At 46.2% G+C, this 21,249-nt stretch overlaps 1 long non-coding RNA gene and 9 other non-coding genes across 10 annotated transcripts; all 10 read right to left on the minus strand.

Moving 5' to 3' along the window:
- Positions 1-1,192: 1,192 nt before the first annotated feature.
- LOC141058393 (uncharacterized) lies at positions 1,193-12,001 on the minus strand. The gene is made up of 13 exons (XR_012222151.1): positions 11,879-12,001; positions 11,601-11,665; positions 6,785-6,825; positions 6,535-6,607; positions 5,883-5,925; positions 5,562-5,592; positions 5,354-5,389; positions 5,139-5,187; positions 3,124-3,160; positions 2,908-2,949; positions 2,594-2,639; positions 1,617-1,635; positions 1,193-1,436 (listed from the first exon to the last, which is right to left on the minus strand). It is a non-coding gene; the product is annotated as an uncharacterized lncRNA (long non-coding RNA).
- Positions 1,518-1,586, minus strand: LOC141058445 (small nucleolar RNA SNORD31). The gene has a single exon (XR_012222170.1). It is a non-coding gene; the product is annotated as a small nucleolar RNA SNORD31 (small nucleolar RNA).
- Positions 3,012-3,082, minus strand: LOC141058448 (small nucleolar RNA SNORD31). Its single transcript, XR_012222173.1, has one exon. It is a non-coding gene; the product is annotated as a small nucleolar RNA SNORD31 (small nucleolar RNA).
- LOC141058450 (small nucleolar RNA SNORD22) lies at positions 3,247-3,374 on the minus strand. Its single transcript, XR_012222175.1, has one exon. It is a non-coding gene; the product is annotated as a small nucleolar RNA SNORD22 (small nucleolar RNA).
- On the minus strand, positions 5,251-5,316 carry LOC141058454 (small nucleolar RNA SNORD29). Its single transcript, XR_012222178.1, has one exon. It is a non-coding gene; the product is annotated as a small nucleolar RNA SNORD29 (small nucleolar RNA).
- LOC141058446 (small nucleolar RNA SNORD31) lies at positions 5,454-5,525 on the minus strand. The gene has a single exon (XR_012222171.1). It is a non-coding gene; the product is annotated as a small nucleolar RNA SNORD31 (small nucleolar RNA).
- On the minus strand, positions 5,770-5,841 carry LOC141058447 (small nucleolar RNA SNORD31). The gene has a single exon (XR_012222172.1). It is a non-coding gene; the product is annotated as a small nucleolar RNA SNORD31 (small nucleolar RNA).
- On the minus strand, positions 6,353-6,480 carry LOC141058449 (small nucleolar RNA SNORD22). The gene has a single exon (XR_012222174.1). It is a non-coding gene; the product is annotated as a small nucleolar RNA SNORD22 (small nucleolar RNA).
- Positions 7,017-7,088, minus strand: LOC141058455 (small nucleolar RNA SNORD26). The gene has a single exon (XR_012222179.1). It is a non-coding gene; the product is annotated as a small nucleolar RNA SNORD26 (small nucleolar RNA).
- On the minus strand, positions 11,740-11,807 carry LOC141058452 (small nucleolar RNA U25). Its single transcript, XR_012222177.1, has one exon. It is a non-coding gene; the product is annotated as a small nucleolar RNA U25 (small nucleolar RNA).
- Positions 12,002-21,249: the final 9,248 nt, after the last annotated feature.

Here is a 21,249-nt window from a genome sequence, read left to right on the forward strand (position 1 = left end):
GTCAGGACCAGATAGGTAGATCTGCATGTCATAGGCATAGAGATACTGCAGCCTGTGGGATACAGGTAATGAAATGTTAATAGGTCATATGTTGAGGGGGGGGGAGAGTTTCCATAGGATACACCCCATGGTTTCCCTTTCCACTGATGAAGTGTTAGGCTATGTGCACACTGTGGAATCACCTGTGGGTTTTTCCCCACGGAGCCACAGGTAAAACTGCAGGTAAAGTTTTTTGCCCTGTGGTTTCACTCTCTATGTTAAAGGTGTGAAACCGCAGTGGAATCTGCAGAAACAATTGACATGCTGCGGTTTATAAACAGTGTGGGAAACCGCAGCGTGAGCACTGTGGTTTTGAAGACCCATAGGGTTACATGGTACTGTACCACGTCTGCAGAACTGCTGCAGATTCTGCTGTGTTGTACAGTACCCTTTTAATGTAAAATGAAGACTGCAGTGCCCATGGTGCAGAGTTTTCCGTGTGGATTTGCTGCGGTTTCAAATCTGCAGCATGTCACCTTTGTGCAGGTTCTGCAGTTTGGCACCTGCTCCATGACAGGTGTCAATCGACCTGCGGATTCAGACAAGTCTGTGTGGAAAATTCCACACCAGAATCTGCAAGGTGTGCACACACCTGTGGAGATGGCTTTAAAATGCAATATACCTACAGCAGCACAGTATTATTGCACTTTAAAGCCATCTCCACTTACAAGTACTTGGACCTCGTGCAGACTGCAGCAGCTGTTTCATGCGTTTATAGGTGTTGTGACCGAAATCTCACAACCTTATCAGGTGAGTCTCTCCTTGCCTCACCATTACAATTGTGTTTTAAAGGTTTCACACAATGGATGCGCCCCGTTTTGTTTATCCACACCCTTAGAGAAAACATTTAATAATCAAGGTTGAACAGTGACTTGTCAAAGCTTTTAATTTTGTCACTGTATTGGGAGTTACATGCCTGATGTGGATTCTTGTAAACCGATCACTGGGCCGATTGACAGCTGCTCAAGGCTCCTACATCCAAAAGAACATTGTGCCCTTGGCTTCTGGTCCAGCGATGGGGCAGATCACTCAGGTGTAGTCATAGGTGTTGTCCCATCAGGATGTTAATAAGCAACTTGTTGCATTGACTTTTCAGTGTGTGGAATTTACCAGCACTTGATTTTTACAGTTATCAAAGATCACCAACCAGAAATCTAGACACTGCCGACTTTAATACAATACACTGCAGTCACGGTACAACTTCAGACTTATTAAAAGTTAATTGTTCAACACCGAAACAAGTGCATATATAATATACAGCCACACAGCAGGATCCCGCAGTGACCAGCAAACTTCAGAAAGTTCATTTCAGGATCCAGAGAAAGATGTCAAGTCCTCCATGGACTGATTCCTATGCAGCAATCAACGCATCACCAGGTAATCGGTTATTGTGAAAGCTGAAGAACAAATGAGTGTTACTCCAGAACATAATTTCATGCAGAACTAAAACAATGGTGGCAGGCACAAAATCATGATGCAGAAGCTCAGAGAGTACCTCTCAGTCACAGACATCAGTCTGGGGCAGTACAACAGATCATCATAGCAGGTTACACTACTCACATACAATGGACACTTACCAGAAAGCAGACACCATGGCTGCAAAAAAAGGGAACAGCTTACATTAGAGAGTTCAAGATTAACAGAAGTTCACAGCCTCATTAAGAGGGGATCTCATCAGGATAGCGACGATCCTTGTCACTGCCAACACAAGTGCCAGCTCAGGGTATAGTGGATGATTCATCACTGGAGTCCCCATTTCAAATAGGTTTTCTTTGCAAAACATAAAGCTAGTTGTAAAGTACCCACATTAAAGAGGTCATCTCACAGGAGACATGGTCTACATGTGGCTGTCAAATACACCAAGATATAGCCACACTTCTATGGCTGAATTGGATGTACTCATCTGAAAGAAGCTCCAGGACCAGTGTTACAAGCACAAGTGAACTGCCACAGAAGGAGCCTACAAGATTTACTACTTCTCCAGCCACAACCCTTCTCACAGATGCACACTTATGATGGTCTTCTGTCAGTTGAGCCTCAGATTGCAGGAGCAGTGTATTAGAAACCAGCCTTCCCAGACCAAACCAGACTTCATGTGTCAACATGAAGTAGAGCTGCCATTTGCATTACATGATCAGGCCAGGTTATATTCTTGGACAACTCCTAGGGTCCAAGTGGTCAGGCAAGTTTAGTAGATGGTCATAAATGTTGAGGGACAACCCCATCATGATACAGCAGCTGAACAAATAAGTACTGCTTCAGCAACATGTACACTTTTAAATAAGATTTCTGCAGATTTAGAGTTCTGCCACTATCAAAAACTGTTAAACTCCTACCATTCTCCAGGGCAGATTTTCTAAAGACATGGAAATCTTGCAAAAGTGGCCAAAAATGTTCAAGTTAACCAGTATGTTGAACAAGTAGCAGGCCAGTTTATCAAGCAGACATTAGATTGACATCTGTAACAGCCCCATAGATATGACATACAACACACCCAACGTTTTAGCTACTTTGTTTAAACAATCCATTTGAAGAGAAAATTAATGCTCCTTACCTGAACAGGTCACTCTGGTCTCTACTGCTGTAGTCACCATTTGAACCTGAAGGAAGGATGAGAGCCATTACACGTTTGGCAGGAGCATTTGGAGATGTTTTTCCCCCCTTAACCACCAGGCTGTCAGAAACAGTAATTCTCAACAGGTCTATTCAGACGAACGAGATTCCAATATAGAAGTTCATCACATCAGCTGGTGCTCTGCCCCCTAACATGCATCTAAGTGTATGGCAATGTGTGCAGGTCTGTCTAGGGGTACACTGGCTTATATTACTGATTGCAATCATTTAACCCAAGTTATAAGCTGCAGTTACCTCTTTGGTGTGGTACAGGTGGACCCTTGCTCTCTGGTAATCCTGCAAGAACAGAGAAGTTTAGGATCCTACTGTATGTGACAAGTCATTATTTATTCTTTTGAGAGACTCAGTATGTAACCAGTCATTCACCGAACATCAGACTGGGGCGGTAACAGAAGTCATCATAGGTCTCACAGCAAGAATCACAGCTCATTACATGCCATGCTGCATTACCTGGAAAATCAGTCCAGAGCTGTGGTAGGGATGAAGTCTGCAAAAAAGTACGTTAGGACATATTAATTTTACTTAATGTCTTACAAACTTCCTCCTGGCATACAGTGAATGCATGAAATGCCAACCCTGGTCAGACCGTTCCTGCAGGAACATTGCATCCTTCCTCTCCTGCTGATGATACCAGTGGGTTCACCTTTTCAGGCTCTGGTACCATACAGAAGGTCGGACGTGTGAAAATGTCATCATTCGGGCAGGGGACTAAACGACAAGCTGAAGGGGCAGGACAGTAGTGAGACTAGTCATATGATTTAAAAAGTTGGGACCCCAACCATTGGCCATCTGTACCAGAAGCCCTCACCTAAAAAAGGTAGCCAACTGCTTACTCAGGTGTTTGCATCTAGATAAACTTCAATTATCCATAGATCATTTTGTTTTCTTTCATTTTCTATTTAAAATCAGTGGCATACCCACTGGAGGAGACCATAGTGGAGCATCAATGGTGATGAGAAACAGCAGGGGTAGAATACAAGTATTTTATTACAACTCTGTGCCCATATAAGTTTTTGTAGTGGATTTGCAAATCCAACAATGGCTAAATTTAAGAAAACTGCACAGAAAGTAAATAAAGAGAATGAGTAGTAAGATGTCAGGTTTCCTTTAGGCTGTGTGCCCACGTTGCGTTTAAGCTGCAAAAACGCTTAAAACTCATGCTGAACGCACCACCCCATGCATTCTGCGTTTTCTGTGGTGGAATTGCATTGCGAAAAAAAAAACGCAGCATGCTCATTTTTGCGGAATCGCTGCAATTCTGCAAAGAATTGCTGCGATTCTGCACGAGTTCTGCTTACTTCCTGCATGTGGCTATGCCCACCATGCGCAAAGTGAGTGGCTCATGTGTGGATGGTACCCACAGTCTGGAGGAGACTGTCCTCCAGGCCCTGGGTACCATATCCCTGTAAAAAAAAAAAAAAAAAAAAAAAAAAAAGTTATATTCACCTTCTGGTGTCCCACGCAGCCTCCCCGGGCCTCAGCGATGCTAGTGTTCCCAGTAATGCCTTGTGAGTCCTTTGATGATGTCACAGTCCCACGATACTGTAGCGGTCTATTCCTCACGAGACCGCTACAGTAACAAGAGACCTCATGTCATCAATGGTCTCGCAAGGCATTACTGGGAACGGGAGCATTGCTGAGGCCCGAGAAGGCTGTGCGGTATGTCAGAAGGTGAGAATCACGATTAAGTATTTAACATTTTACTATTGATGTTGCATAGGCATCCTCAATAGTAAAGAGTTGGTCACACTTGTCAAACACTATGTTTGATGAGTGTGACCAACTTGTCAATCACATTCCAAGTGATGCTTCAATTTGCTTGGAAAACACTTGAATTCTGCATGTGAAAATCACGGGAAAAACACGCATGTTTTCTGAGAAGGAGTCCGGTTTCGGGTGTCAGGTTTTAAACACTACGTGGGCACAGCCTTAAAGTATAGTCCAATCTGTGGACTACATGATAGTGAAGAGGAGCAGAATGATACAAGAGGTTCATTATAACCTTTAAGCATAGAAACCTTCGGCATTTTAATTAGTTCACTGGGTCAGTTAAAGGGAAGACTAATCCCTGATTGCTCCACCCACTGGACTCTTACATAAAGAGAATAAGGTAAATGCAAGGTTACCTAAAACCTCTTCCACAAAAGTTTATATCAGCTCCTCTTGCCTGTAGATCACATCCCATTTTCAACATGGCCATTAAAGACTTCACATTTTCAGGAAAGTGAACCTCAAATCCTGTTGTGGTGGCATTTTTTGACATGAGCCAATGACTGAGCTCAGCAATTATGTAGACAGTGCATCACTGCTGTGGCCTGACTATGACACTGGGGCAGCAGTCACTAGACCCTGGAAGGGAGAGTATATGCCTAGTGTCATTTGTAGAGTTTGACATGCTCTTTCCAGAAAGTGGAAGACTAACACCATCTGCAGGTACCACTTCATGTAGAGACCTCTGCACTTACCTGTGACTACAGCTGCAGGTCTTCTACCCCTTTATCTGGTACCCTGATCCTGCAGAAGACAAGACCAGTTACATTTGGACCCAATATTAGCCAAGTGCTGCAGAGAACAGAGGCTGCTCAGGAGTTCATACATTTTCATTGTGTCATCAAAGTGAGCTAGCTTGCCTCATCATTGCAGTCTCATCAGCTGTACAGGGACCTGTATAGTAACCTACCTGCTAAGCCGCAGTGCAGACCCTCATCCAGTCATCCTGTAATGACAGACGGGTTTAGGATTCTGCAGCACACTAGAGACCCCTGTTAAGATTTTCTGAGGGAAGCTCAGTATGTAACCAATCAGTCATGGAACATCAGACTGGGGCGGTAACAGAAATCATCATGGGTATCACAGCTAGGATAATTCTCAATGATCTGCCAAATTACCTGGCAAAGCTGTTCCATAGGTCGGCAACACCTGTAAAGTTAGAAACAAAGTTACCGACAGATGTCATGGCTTTTACAAATGTATCATAATCTTTAAAGAGTTGCATTAATGGAGGGAGAGCAGCAAATCCAACCATGGGAACATTGCATCCCTTCCACTCCTGCTGATGATGCCATTGGCTTTCACCTCTGGCAGTTTTTTTTTTAAAGAAACTCAGTTTGTAACCAGTCAGTCACCAAACATCAGACTGGGGCGGTAACAAAGATCATCATTGGTCTCCCAGCAAGAATCACAGCTCACTACATGTCATGCTGCATTACCTGGCAGATCAATCCAGAGTTGTGGTGATGAGTTCTGCAACATCTGCAAAGTTAAAAAGACAACATTAGGACATAAGTAACACTGTGGAATCAATTTCTTCCAAACTTCTTCCTGGCATAAGCTACTTTCAGACTTGCGTTAGGCGCAGTGTCCCTGCATACGACCAGCGTACTCTTTATTTAGCATTTGGTACGCTGGCATTTTATCGGAGCTTGCACCCTTTTGGCGCTGCGCCGAGCACACAAAAATGCAACACTGCATTTGGCGAAGCCCCAAAAGGGCGCATGCGCTGGCAAAATCATGCCAGCGTACCAAATGCTAAATATAGAGTACGCTAGTCACATGCAGCACCATACGTCCATAGGACGAGCTGACCGGAGGAAGCACAGCCAGGGGTGGAGCTTAGTGGCGCTGCGCCTCCTAACGCAAGTCTGAAAGTCACCATACAGTGACAATGCATGATCTTTAAACCCTGGTCAGACCGTTCCTGCTGGAACATCGCATCCTTCGTCTCCTGCTGATGATACCAGTGGGTTCACCTTTTCAGGCTCTGGCACCATACAGAAGGTCGGACGTGTGAGTGTTTCATCATTAGGGTAGGTGAGCAAGACCAATATATGTACCATGTATGCAGGATGAGAAGAGATTTACCTAGTGCATGAGCATCCACTCCATAATGTGGAATCTGGAAGCCATCAAAGTGCAGTGTGACCCTACAGCAGCCCTGAGGAGAGAGAGAAGACTATCAAATGACACCCTGGAGCATTCGCTGCACCTCTGCCAAGTGTGGCCTTATCTCAGAATAAAGGCGGCATCACTACAAGTCAGACATATGCTTGTCTAGATTATTCATCAGCGATGAGGCAAGAAGAAGCAAAGTTACTTTATCACACAGACTCACCTGCAACCATCCACCATCTTCAGAGGAGATGCAAAGTGGCACTACAAAAAAAAAAAATAAGTATGGTATATTCCACATACAGCAAGTGCAGCAGTCACATTCTGACAATTCCTTCAAGAGTTCAATAGCTTAGCTCCATTATAAGGCATATTTAGATCAGAGCCCATGTCACAAACAGGGCTGAACAGTCGGTATAGCAGCACCAGCTTCACACAAGACCGCAAGTACAATCGCCACTCAGCCAGTGAGGTAGTCTCCACTGTCAGCTCAGAAAGAGAGAGTTCAAGCGTTTTCATCTTCGTGGCATGTACAAGCATTACTGATGCCTTTATCTGCAAGTTATAGAACATTGGAGGGGGGTTCTCCCTACAGGAAGGGATGCATAGTCTAGCAATACCCAATCCTAACCACAGAGTCTGGCTATCCAAGAGGGCAGCAAAGTGGCTCAGTAGCTAGCACTGGAGCTCTGGGGATTAAATCCCACCAAGCAGTTTCTATGTTCTATGCTCTAGTTTATCAGAATCTCCACTTTATGAGCAGCACAATAAGGGGTCACTGCATCTCATGGCACATCAGTTGTGCAGGGAACCTGTCAGCAGGATTGTGCACAGTAACCAACAGACAGTGTCATGTCTGCAGTTATATTGATTAGAATGATACCTTTGGTGATGAAATCAGTCTTTTGATTAACCCCTTAATGACAGCTTTTTCAGTTTTGCGTTTGTTTTTCACTCCTTCCCAGAGCCATAGCCTTTTTTTTCTATCAATACGGCCATGTGAGGCCGGTTTCACATTTGCGCTTTTTCTGCGCACGCACGGCCGGGGGTAGCTCCGCCCCCGAGCCGGCTCTCTGCCCGGCGTGCCCGCCCCTTGCTTGTAGCGCCGCCTACTAGCGGACAGCGGCGCCTGCGATCGGCGCACCCTATCTTTAGCATAGGGTGCGCAGATCGTGCGCAGGCCGTGCGCTAGTTGCGCTTTGACCTGCGCTGCGCACTTTTGACGGTGCGCACCAAAATCAAACTTTTCGGATTTTGGCGCGCACGGCGCACCGTCAAAAGTGCGCAGCGCAGGTCAAAGCGCAACTAGCGCACGGCCTGCGCACCCTATGCTAAAGATAGGGTACGCCGATCGCAGGCGCCGCTGTCCGCTAGTAGGCGGCGCTACAAGCAAGGGGCGGCCACGCCGGGCAGAGAGCCGGCTCGGGGGCGGAGCTATCCCCAGCCGTGCGTGCGCTGAAAAAGCGCAAATGTGAAACTGGCCTGAGGGCTTACTTTTTGCAGGATGAGTTGTACTTGTGAATGACACCATTGGTTTTACCATGTTGTGTACTAGAAAAGGGGGAAATTCCAAGTGTGGTGAAATAGCAAAAAAGTGCAATCCCACACTTGTTTTGTTTGGCTTTTTTGCTAGGTTCACTAAATGCTAAAACTGACCTGCCATTATGATTCTTCGGGTCATTACAAGTTCATAGACACCAAACATGTCTAGGTTCTTTTTCTTGGTGATGAAAAAAAATTCCAAAGCTTGCTTAAGAAAAAAAAAACAAAAAAAAAACAAAACACCTTTTTCCAATACTTGTAGCATCTCCCATTTTTCGTGATCTGGGGTTAGGTGCGGGCTTATTTTGTGTGCTGACTAGAGTTGAGCGATACCGTCCGATACTTCAAAGTATCGTATCGGATGGTATCGGCCGATCTTTAAAAAAAGTATCGGTATCGCCGATTCCGATACCGGAAGTCCCATTCAAGTCTATGGGACTTCCGGTATCGGAATAAGAAAAACCCTTTCCTGCCCTTGTACAGCCTCTCTGGGGTCTGTACGGGCCTTTCGGGGGGCTGTGCCGGCCTGCCAGGGGGTCTGTGCCGGCATCGTCCGATGGGACTACAAGTCCCATCGGGCGATGCCTGCTACCATGACAGTGATTGACACATTAGCCAATGATGGGACAGTAGTAGTCCCATCATCCGGCTAATGTGTTAAATGTAAAAAAAAAAATAAAAAAATACTACATATATACTACATACATGCTACATTCATACATACTACATGCATGCCACATACATACTACATGCATGCCACATACATGCCACATACATACTACATGCATGCTACATACATACTACATATATACTACATGCATGCTACATACATACCACATATATACTACATACAATACAATACTTGTCACATTGTTCCCCGAAGCCATTGTCTTTTCCGGAATAAATATTAACATAACAAACCACAAAAATACTCACCCACGATCCGAAGCAGTCCACGAGTGTGTCCCACGACGATCTTGGGTAGAGAACTGCAGCATCAGCTGTTGCTGCCGTTCTCTACGGGCTGCAGGAATTCAATGACGGAAGGTAGGTATCCTTCTGCACTGTATTCCTCCGCCACTTAAAAAAAAAAAAAAAAGTCCCTAGTCTCACTTTATGCCATTGCTGTGTGGGAGCATGCTACGTGCATGCTAGCATGCACGTAGCATTTTTTATTTTTTTTTTAACATTTAACACATTAGCCGGATGATGGGTCTACTACTGTCCCATCATTGGCTAATGTGTCAATCACTGTCATGGTAGCAGGCATCGCCCGATGGGACTTGTAGTCCCATCGGACGATGCTTGCACAGACCCCCGGACATCAGCACAGCCCCCCGGCAGGCCGGTACAGACCCCCACAGGGTGCACAGCCCCCCGGCAGGCCCGAAATGACGGCGCATCATGACGCGCACACACCGCGCATCATGATGACGTCAGGCCGTCAATCAACTGAACTTCCGATTCCGAAATTGAAAAAATATCGGAAGTCGGTATCGGAATTCCGATACAGCAAGTATCGGCCGATACCCGATACTTGCGGTATCGGAATGCTCAACACTAGTGCTGACCTGATGTTTTTAAGGGTACTATTTATGAGCAGATACAATCTTTTGATCGCCCGTTATTGCATTTTAATGCAATGTTGTGGTAACAAAAAAAAAAGTAATTCTGGCGTTTTGATTTTTTCCGGCTACGCCGTTTAGCAATTGGTTTAATCTTTTTATGGATCGGGAGATTCTGAATGCGGCGATACCTAATGTGTATGTGATTTTTTTATTTTGAATGGGGAGGGGGGCAATTTAAACTTTATATTTTTCATATTTTTTTTTAAATTTCAGTTTTGGCATGCTTCAGTAGCCTCCATGGGAGGCTAGAAGCTGCCACAACTTGATCAGCTCTGCTACAGATAGGCGATCTGCTCATTGCCTATATGTAGCAGAATTACAGCATTGCTATGAGCGCTGACCACTGGGTGGCGCCCATAGCAATCCAGCATCAACAACCATAGAGGGCTCTATGAGACCTCAAGCACGCCAAAGTCACTTGGTTAGCACCCAAGCATGCTCAGATAATACCTTATCTAAGCACTTGCACACATTGTCAAGACACAATACATACAGAAAAAGAAAAAAGTACCTCACATGATTAACACAAGACCTATGCGTTTAATCTGCATAATACAAGTTATATCAGCCCATACTGGATAACAATGGTATATTGCCTGTACACAAGTCCAATTATGGGAATAAGCATATATAACAGGTCAGATGTCCCAAGGAGACTTAAGGCCCCGTCTCACTAAGCGATCTCGGTAGCGAGATCGCTGCTGAGTCACAACTTTTGTGACGTAACAGCGATCTCACCAGCGAGATCGCTGTGTGTGACAGCGATCAGCCCCCCTGCCGGTATCGCTGATCGCTGCAAGAAATCTCTGGACATTTCTTTTGTCGCTGGTCTCCCGCTGGCCAGCACGCATCGCTGTGTGTGACAGGCGGGAGACCAGCGATCAGGTGTAAAAAAATAAAAAATATAGTTATTCTCACCTTCCGATGTCCCGTTCAGCCATCCTGCCTCTCTCCACGCTCCGGTCCCAGTGATCCTTTGCATGAATGACCGCGAGACTTTGTTATCCCTCGAGACCGTGACATCTCGCGGTCATTCATGCAAAGGATCACTGGGACCGGAGCGTGGAGAGAAGCGAGATGGCTGAACGGGACGTCGGAAGGTGAGAATAACTATATTTTTTATTTTGATTCTATTTTCTACAGCGATGGCCAGCGATCACATAGCGACTTACCAGCGATCCTGACACCTTGATATCGGTGTCAGGATCGCTGGTAAGTCGCTTAGTGTGACGGGGCCTTTAAACACAGGCAATTATACCATTGTTATCCAATATGGGCTGATATTTACCCATTACACATTCTGCATGATAAATGCTTTACAAGGCTTTCAGCTGAATAGCTGTAAATATAACCTGTATTACATGCATATTGCACACTGGTATTTGTGTTCATCATGCGGGGTACCTTGTGGTGTTACACACCATGGTTTTCACTTTACATGTCTGAGCAACAGTTTGGGGCTCAGGAATCTTGATCCCATTTGGGATACAAGGCGACCCCCTGACACTTGGACTGGCTACTTTATGGGACTTCAGTGTTGACTTTATGGTTCTCATGTAAATTGCAATTGCTAGAAATACAATGCTGGACACCATTACCAACACAACAGGTGTAATAAGCATATAATTATGAGTTTCCAGATAAATGGAGCCCTGAGTGCTAGGACTCTGCTGATCACAAAGTGAGCAGTTGTGAACACATGTAACCACCACTCCATTCACAACCTATGGGACCTGATAAGGCAGCATGGTCATAAATGAATGCAGTGCTGATCACACACACTACTGCTCCCATCATGCTTTTTCAGGAGCAAGGTCCTAGCAGTCAGGGCTGCAGTAATCGGACATTTAGCTAGAGATCGTTAGTTACCCATCCTGATGGAAGCTGCAGGACCAGATGGGGCACTTGCGCTTCCTGCCAGGTAGGATCTGCACCTACGGAAAGAAACAGCTCTCATTAGTGCCCCCAGGAGGATGCAGAGGCCGCCAGGCTGCAGCGCCAATGCCGAGGAGCTCAGAGACTTCAGCTGTCCTCACGGGTCTCAGAACAGGTCTGTGAATAATCTCATCCTCGCCACACGACCCTAGAGGCCGCACACTGGCCCCAGGGGACCACGTGCTCCTGGTAACACGCAGCTCACTACTCACCATCTCCGACCTCATGTCGTCCGAAATGACCGAACAGCAAGCGAGCGGGCGCTTTTATAGCAAAGGAATGCCGCGCAAGGCATGACGGGAAAGAACGCGAGTGCGCAAACTCGTCTTCCCTAGTTTTTTTTTTTTTTTCCCCTAACCTCAATAAACTTTATCAACAGTCGCGCACGCGCCGCGATCATCTCTCCCGCCTGCTGCTGTCTCCGCCTGGAGGCCACGTGTTGAGAATTTGAATTTTTGAACAAGAATTCTGATTCTCAACTTCCAGAACTCTCCTTATTTCTGACGCTAGTGCGCTCTGATTAGCTGCTGTGAGCAGCACCAGTACTGTATGTTAGAATCAGCAGGATGACGAGAGTATGCTGTAAGGGACTTATTAAAGGGGCTGTCCACTACTCTGATGCTACCACCCCCGGGTTAGCCCCCCCTTAGTGAGAATTTGGGTAAAAAATGATTACATTCGTTAGATCTTTGTTAGATCCGGTTTGATCAACCAAAACTAACGTTAGATCACCCCTACAAAATTAGATATTTACGATCTTTTCCAGGGGGGGCTAACCCGTAGCTAGCCCCCCCAACTATGAAATTTGCCGTTTTTTGGATGGCTTCTGATAGATATTCGTTAGATCCGGTTTGATCAGCAAAAATTAACGTTAGATCTCCTTTCGTTCCCGAGATATTGGGGGTGTCAGTTGGGGGGTTAGGTACGGGTTAGCCCCCCCTAATTTGAAATTTGCCGTTTTTTGGATGGATTCTGATAGATATTCGTTAGATCCGGTTTGATCAGCAAAAATTAACGTTAGATCTCCTTTCGTTCCCGAGATATTGGGAGTGTCAGGTGGGGGGTTAGGTACGGGTTAGCCCCCCCAACTTTGAAATTTGCCGTTTTTTGGATGGATTCTGATAGATATTCGTTAGATCCGGTTTGATCAGCAAAAATTAACGTTAGATCTCCTTTCGTTCCCGAGATATTGGGGGTGTCAGGTGGGGGGTTAGGTACGGGTTAGCCCCCCCAACTTTGAAATTTGCCATTTTTTGGATGGATTCTGATAGATATTCGTTAGATCCGGTTTGATCAGCAAAAATTAACGTTAGATCTCCTTTCATTCCCGAGATATTGGGGGTGTCAGGTGGCGGGTTAGGTACGGGTTAGCCCCCCCAACTTTGAAATTTGCCATTTTTTGGATGGATTCTGATAGATATTCGTTAGATCCGGTTTGATCAGCAAAAATTAACGTTAGATCTCCTGTTGTTCCCGAGATAGTTCCGATCTTTTTCTGGGGAGGGCTAACCCGTAGCTGTCTGAATGCAAAATCCTACAGAGACAAGTAGCGGCTTGGAAAATTCATTGTGGCGGTCTGGACTAGAAATAGGCAAAGCAAATGACCCCAGTAACAGCAAACGTCGCATGTGACCACTGGATATAAGGCCTCTTTCACATGATCTTAGTTTTGTCGTGTGATACGCTGTTTTTCACGCATGTGTATTTCACGATGAAATGTACCCATTGAAACCGATGCGTTTATTCTCATATGCGTTATTTTCACGCATACGCAAATGCGTGTAAAAAAAAAATAACAATTACAGGATGTTCTATTCTGTAGCATATTACACGATTAGCCCATTAATACAAATCACTGGGCTGCGTGAAATATGACGGGAAATGTGCAGTGACAACGCTGCATTTTTAACGTGCGCAATACGCATATGATCGTGTGACAGAGGCCTAAAGGTAACATAATCACTAGTGCGGTCTGCAGAGCGCCTGTGTAGCTAGTTTCTGCCTATCTATGGTCACTGTATAGGAGTAATATTGGTCTTTGCATGGTGTTTTATTCAGTCACAGTATGGCAGTATTATTTCATTACTACGTTGGTGTAACTCTCATCAGAGTGGGGGCAAGTAGGAAATCTTGGGTGAGTTCCCACATTTTTTTCCCAGAACTTGACCCCTGGTAGTAGCTGATCTGTAATCCAATGTGAGCATGTGATGTATGGTGCTGAAGGGGTTCCCCGGGATTTTCCCAGGCTGCAGAACGCTGGTGGGGTGACGTCACCCCGCCAGCGGGAAAGCTCAGGGAATCCTTACAGTGCCACAACAGAGGGATGCCGGTGAGCAGTGCTCCCCTGCACATCGTCCTCCCGCTTCGCTGCAGCGGCACCGGTACTCATGGCCTCCCTTGCTGTCCTGTGGGTCTTGTACTGCAGGGCTTGCCTGTGGTTCCCTGGCATTTCCCCGGCATAGGACACTGGAGGGGCGACGTCACCCCGCCAGCAGGAGACACCAAGGAACCCCTGCAGTACCACATTCAGAGTTTAATTCCGGCTCAGAGAAAACAGGTGTCATATTTAAGCAGTGTGAACTTAGCCTACGTCAGCAGATAAACGTTGATATGCCTCTATGACTTATCAAAAGTTACCTGAAAGCTAAATACAGGGCAGGAAAAGCAACAGGTGGCATAGCGGCGGAACAGAGGAACGCAGCATGATGGAGCCGATCACATACTCATCAGCTCCCTAAGCACTGCATGATGCCACTGAAAACCACATGTGGAAAAACCAGGTGGGGCAATGGCTTGAAAACCCACTTAGCTCCTTTTACATTTGCATGTAGTTTTATCAACACCATGTCTCCACTTTTGGGTGATTTTGATCCCACCATCTGTTTGACCCTGTGTGTGACCTTTTCTTTGGATGTTCAGCTTCACTTCAGTCATGAGAGCAGGCAGAGAAACACATCCTCGTACAAGTGTGATCACTAAATGTGAAGGTAGGTATTGATGTCCTACTTATGGCATATTTCTATGCAGGAAGGTCTGATCCACTGTGTGTAATCCGTGCATGAGTGTGTGTATGGATCTGCTGGTCAGTGTGTGCAGATATGATGGCGGCAGGAGAATGGATGTACAGAGCTGTGTGTTAGGAAATTAAATCCCACTTTAAGCACATAAGTGCACAATAGGAAAATGTGCCAAGTAGCTGGAAACCAGTCCTTTACTTCAAGCCTCCCCATTACGTTATTTGTGTTGGCCAATTTATTCATATATAGGATATTAGTCATTCACACGAGTGTTGAATGCTTCACTGAAATGCTGAGAACTGGCAGCAGAGCTGGGCTAGTGACCACATGACCAGCCTAGTCGTGCTATTAGATAGCTGGCATGCGCCTAGTTCTGGGCGCTGCAGCACCCAGACGGCACCTCGGAGTGGAGCGCCACTGGTGTCATTATTCTGTGTGTCTGCAGGACAATACATGTCTGCTGCCAGCTGCATAGGGCAGCATTAGGTGGAAGATTCCCTTTAAGCACACCAACATATATAAATCCAAAAGAAAAAGAAGCATGATGCCCACTAAAGAGGCATTCCCAGCCTGATGGGTGTGCAGAGGCAGGCAGTCTGAGGCAGCTAATTATCTCATCTGTCTCCTCCTCCAGCTTCTGTGTTCAGATGGCGGACATCATCCAGTATACTTGATGATCTCCCCTGCTGGCACCCTTCACTTCCATGCAGGCTCATGTGCAGATTGCAAGTACAGGAGAGTGTGCCAGATGTCAGCGATCCGACCACCTCCAGCTCATGAACCAGAGGAGACGGGGCCAGAGAAATGAGAGTCGGCGGCCTGAAACTGCATTGAACATTATTAATTCTCTGAGGGGCAGACGACAGGCAGTGCTCTGACCGTCAGTGAATGACGGCAAGAATAAGGCTGCTAGCAGCATTTTCTCCCCACTACTTTCCCACCCAGTCTTACAATGACATGACGGGACGGTGAAGTAGTGGGGAAACAGAAAATTGTAATGATGGTCCCATTCACTCTGAATCGGACTATCACCTCACCTTTTTTTCTTTCCTGCCATGATGGCAGTCATTGATGGGGAAAAATTGTGAGCATGGACACAGCGTTAAAGAGTATCTGAACCTTTACTCTATATTCTGTCATGCTGTCATGCTGTGGCTGATGCCCACAGCATGACCGAACACTGTGTGCAGCTGTGCTCCAGGCCTCCTGCAGCCCGCCGTGCTGCTGCAAATGCAACGTCCCCCCTCCTCCCACCGCCAGAGCCAGAAATCGCTTGACTGATCTGGCAAAATGCTAAATGAGTCAAGGTCCTCGCGCTGGGGGCAGGCCAGGCCACTTCCTGGAATGAAGGCCACACCCCCTGCAACATCACATGATGCAGCAGACTGCTGCGTCACGTGACGTCGGCTCTTGGCCCATTCAATGGCTGTGGGTGGGCGGGCTTCAGCGGCGGTGGGCGTTATGCCTAATGACCTGGTTCATCACCAGGTCATTGAAGGTTTCCACTCACCAGATTCGGCGGGGGTAGGGGGTCCCCCGACCGGTGCAGCGGCATTGGTGGACAGATGTCCCGCCGCACTGCCGCACATAACTTACTGTCATGCTGTGGCCAGCAGCCACAGCATGACAGAATTAAAAATAAATAAATAAATAAATAAAAAAAACGTTGCGGTACCCTTTAAACAAAATCTATTTTTTGATGACAGTTCAACTTTACAAATGAAATTCCAACCAAAACACTGAGATGTCCATGGTGTATTGGCGATTAAGTAGGATCACTTTCCATGTTACATGCAGTAATGTTTACAGACAATACATGTAATACAAGTAACAACCCTCACATACCCCCATCTTAAGCAATAATGCCCCCAAAGTCAGTAATGTTGCCTTCGTTTTGCTCTCCTGTGTGTCCCTAGTCCCACTCCTCACCACCTGCTGCACAGCAATATGGCTTACATGGCAGCAGGAGTGAGTGGCTGCATGGAGCTCATCATCCCGCTCACCTACAGGAGGGCTGCTGCTGTCTGAGCTGATCCGTCATCTGCAGGCTGGGTCAGGACGCTTAGGAGGCAGTGACACAGCAGCGCTTGCCAAGCTCCTCACAGGCTGAGCACAGCTACAGCCTCTACTAGGAGCTAAGCCGGCCTCGGAGGAGCGCTCTGACCGCCACGCACTTCTTTCTATCCAAAGACTGTTCCTCCATTCCTAAGTAGGGTTTTTGTATGAGTGAAGAAAAACTAAAAGGGAAATGGAGATAAATTTATTGAAATGTTTAATCTCATAGAATACCAATAATAATTTACAATAAATATTCACGAAAGATGTAGGCTGTATCTGAAGAATAGAAGGACTGGCAATTCCCATGAGTGCAAAGTAACTCAAACAAAACAAAGAAGAAGAAGAACAGGAACGCCCCGGTGTTGGGGTGAAGGAGAACAGTAACGCCCCGGTGTTGGGGTGAAGGAGAACAGTAATCCCCCGGTGTTGGGGTGTTGGTGTTCTTCTTTCTTTTGTTTGAGTTACTTTGCACTCATGGGAATTTTCGGTCCTTCTGTTCTTTGGATGCAGCCTACATCTTTCATGAATATTTATTGTAAATTATTATTGGTATTCTATGAGATTAAACATTTGAATAAATTTATATCGAGTCACATTAGTAATTTTCTTTGTTTTTTGTGTAAGTCAAACACCGATAACTCAGGAACTCCGTCTAGATGTAAAAATGTAGGTGTTCTATTTATATTACAGGGATTTACAGTCTTAAACTTTCAGGTTTTCACTGTTAAATATCTATTTCTGTAAGGTATTACTTTTACTTGTGTTTTTCACTGTACTAATAAGATTTATTTGTTTGATAATTAAATTGATTAAAAATGAGACCACATGAGGAGTTTTTGTTTAGTCTATGTACAGGCTTTTCTAACCCCTTGACGACCACCCATTGACTTTTGCCGACGGGGCTAGCCAGGCCTTATTCCTCCACCATAGAGTCTTCATGTCGGGCGGGGAATGGCAGCCCCAGCTTGCCCCGTCGGCAATCGCAGGATCCCAGCTGTCCTACCGTCAGCTGGGATCCCAACCCCCAAAAATTAAATATTTTAATATTTATTCCACACGGTAAACGCCATAAAAAATAAAAAAAGCCTTAATTTCTATTTTTTTCACTGTTTGAGTCACAAAAAAAGGCATAAAACGCGATTAAAAACATCGGATATACCCCAAAATGGTCCGAATAAAAGCTACAACTCTTCCCGCAAAAAATGAGGCATCCCACAGCTCCGTAGTCAGACAAATAAAAGCTCTACGGGGCTGCGCATGCGGCGAGACCAAATCCTCTCTCATTATTTAAAAAAAAAAACGTTTTACTTTTTAAAAGTAGTAAAAAAAAATTTACATAAATTTGGTTTCGGTGTGTCTGACCTGACACGGAAAATAAAGTTATTCTGCTATTTTTACCGCACGGGAAACTAACTAAAAATAAAACTCAAAAAACATTAGCGTAATTAATTTTTTAAAAATTTTCTCTCTCCTAAAAAATAAATAAAAGTTATACAAAACATTATTTGCACTCCAAAGTGGTGCCAAGGAAAACTACAACTTGCTAGCTATGCAAAAAACAAGCCCCCTGTACTTTGAAATTTGCCGGTTTTTATATGGATTCTGATAGATATTCGTTAGATCCGTTTGAGCAGCGGCGACTTCGGCGGGGGCCAGTTGTGGGCAGCATCAGGACTTCACTGGTGATGTGTCGCAGCGAGGAAGGGGGGGGAAGTGTGCTGCGATGATTGCGAAGAGGCGAGCCTGTAGGCATCATGGGGGACGAGAATGACTCACTGACCGAACTTTCAGATTGTCCCACTCACTCACCACCTCCTCACTTCACTCTCTCTCTGTTGGTCTCCCCCAATTGGACCCCTCCTCTTCTCCATCTACACCTCAGGACCGCTGCTGAACCGGATCTAACGAATATCTATCAGAATCCATCCAAAAAACTGCAAATTTCAAATTGGGGGGGGGGGCTAACCCGTACCTAACCTCCCACCTGACACCCCCAATATCTCGGGAACAAAAGGAGATCTAACATTAATTTTTGCTGATCAAACCGGATCTAACGAATATCTATCAGAATCCATCCAAAAAATGGCAAATTTCAAAGTTGGGGGGGCTAGCTACGGGTTAGCCCCCCCTGGAAAAGATCGTAAATATCTAATTTTGTAGGGGTGATCTAACGTTAGTTTTGGTTGATCAAACCGGATCTAACAAAGATCTAACGAATGTAATCATTTTTTACCCAAATTCTCACTAAGGGGGGGCTAACCCGGGGGTGGTGGAGGAATCTGCATCTCATTAGCTGCACTATTTTCGCTGGGCGGAAGGACACTAATTACTAGTTTACGGCGGTTTCTCCTTACACATAAAAAAAGGAAGAATTGTAAGCTTCTCTGGGAAGTCCTCCGCCCGCCGGGCCCTCTGAAAGGGCAAGAGTGCTTTCATTTAGCCCCATTCTACGCTTGTACTGAGCGGTGAGTCATAGGAGTGACAGAGGGGGCGGAGGGATCTGCCTCATTCTGTCAGCGCCGTGCTCCTGCTCCCAGCTTGTGTGCTGCTGATTCCTCACTGACCGCTGCGGCCGCAGCTGTTATACAGTAGTGATGGGAAGTTCGGCTCTTTTTGGTGATTCGGCTCCGCTCACCATAGAGAGCCGGCTCTTTTGGCTCCTTAAACGGCTCTTTTTTTTTAATAGAAATCCGTTTTCCCCAGTCCTGGTTCTAGGTCTTTGCCTGTGCAGTGAGGGCCTCATTCTCCCCCGTGTGACGCGGTGCAGACTGTTACTCAGCATTGCTGCTTCCTCAGATTGTCAGCTCTTGTGATCAGGCCCCGGCTCCTCCTCGGTTGTAGTCTTACCCTGTATTGTGGCATTTTTTGTTCATGTCCTTTGTGAATTAGTAAGTGCTGTGATATGTGTCGGTGCACCTGATGGATCGTGAGGCAACCGCAGCTCCGTGCGTCCCTATGTTCAGTATAGGGATCTAATCTGGATCAGGAGGCATCAGGATTGCTGCACATCCCAACGCACCGCACCAAAACACTAGTGGGCTGTATCCTACCATGCTGGGGGGGCTATATACCATGATGGGGGGCTATATACCATGCTGGGGGGGCTTAATACCATGATGGGGGGCTATATACCATGCTGGGGGGGCTATATACCATGCTGGGGGGGCTGTACTATACCATGCTGGGGGGGCTATATACCATGCTGGGGGGGCTATATACCATGCTGGGGGGGCTATATACCATGCTGGGGGGGGCTATATACCATGCTGGGGGGGCTATATACCATGCTGGGGGGCAATATACCATGCTGTGCTGTATTATACCATGCTGGGGGGGCTATATACCATGCTGGGCTGTATTATACCATGCTGGGGGGGCTACATACCATGCTGGGCTGTATTATACCATGCTGGGGGGCTACATACCATGCTGGGCTGTATTATACCATGCTGGGGGGCTATATACCATGCTGGGCTGTATTATACCATGCTGGGGGGGGCTATATACCATGCTGGGCTGTATTATACCATGCTGGGGGGGCTATATACCATGCTGGGCTGTATTATACCATGCTGGGGGGGCTATATACCATGCTGGGCTGTATTATACCATGCTGAGGGGCTATATACCATGCTGGGCTGTATTATACCATGCTGGGGGGCTATATACCATGCTGGGCTGTATTATACCATGCTGGGGGGCTATATACCATGCTGGGCTGTATTATACCATACTGGGGGGGCTATATACTATGCTGGGCTGTATTATACCATGCTGGGGGGCTATATACCATGCTGGGCTGTATTATACCATGCTGGGGGGCTATATACCATGCTGGGCTGTATTATACCATACTGGGGGGGCTATATACTATGCTGGGCTGTATTATACCATACTGGGGGGCTTTATACCATGCTGGGCTGTATTATACCAAGCTGGGGGCTATACACCATGCTGGGCTGTATTATACCATGCTGGGGGGGGCTATATACCATGCTGGGCTGTATTACACCATGCTGGGGGGGCTATATACCATGCTGGGCTGTATTATACCATGCTGGGGGGGCTATATACTATGCTGGGCTGTATTATACCATACTGGGGGGCTTTATACCATGCTGGGCTGTATTATACCAAGCTGGGGGCTATACACCATGCTGGGCTGTATTATACCATGCTGGGGGGGGCTATATACCATGCTGGGCTGTATTACACCATGCTGGGGGGGCTATATACCATGCTGGGATGTATTATACCATGCTGGGGGGGCTATATACCATGCTGGACTGTATTATACCATGCTGGGGGGGCTATATACCATGCTGGGCTGTATTATACCATGCTGGGGGGGCTATATACCATGCTGGGCTGTATTATACCATGCTGGGAGGCTATATACCATGCTGGGCTGTATTATACCATGCTGGGGGGCTATACACCATGCTGGGCTGTATTATACCATGCTGGGGGGGCTATATACCATGCTGGGGGGGGCTATATATTATACC

This window comes from Dendrobates tinctorius, unplaced genomic scaffold (genome assembly GCF_039654945.1).
Source record: "Dendrobates tinctorius isolate UK_male_01 unplaced genomic scaffold, ASM3965494v1 ptg000211l, whole genome shotgun sequence".
Taxonomy (NCBI): domain Eukaryota; kingdom Metazoa; phylum Chordata; class Amphibia; order Anura; family Dendrobatidae; genus Dendrobates; species Dendrobates tinctorius.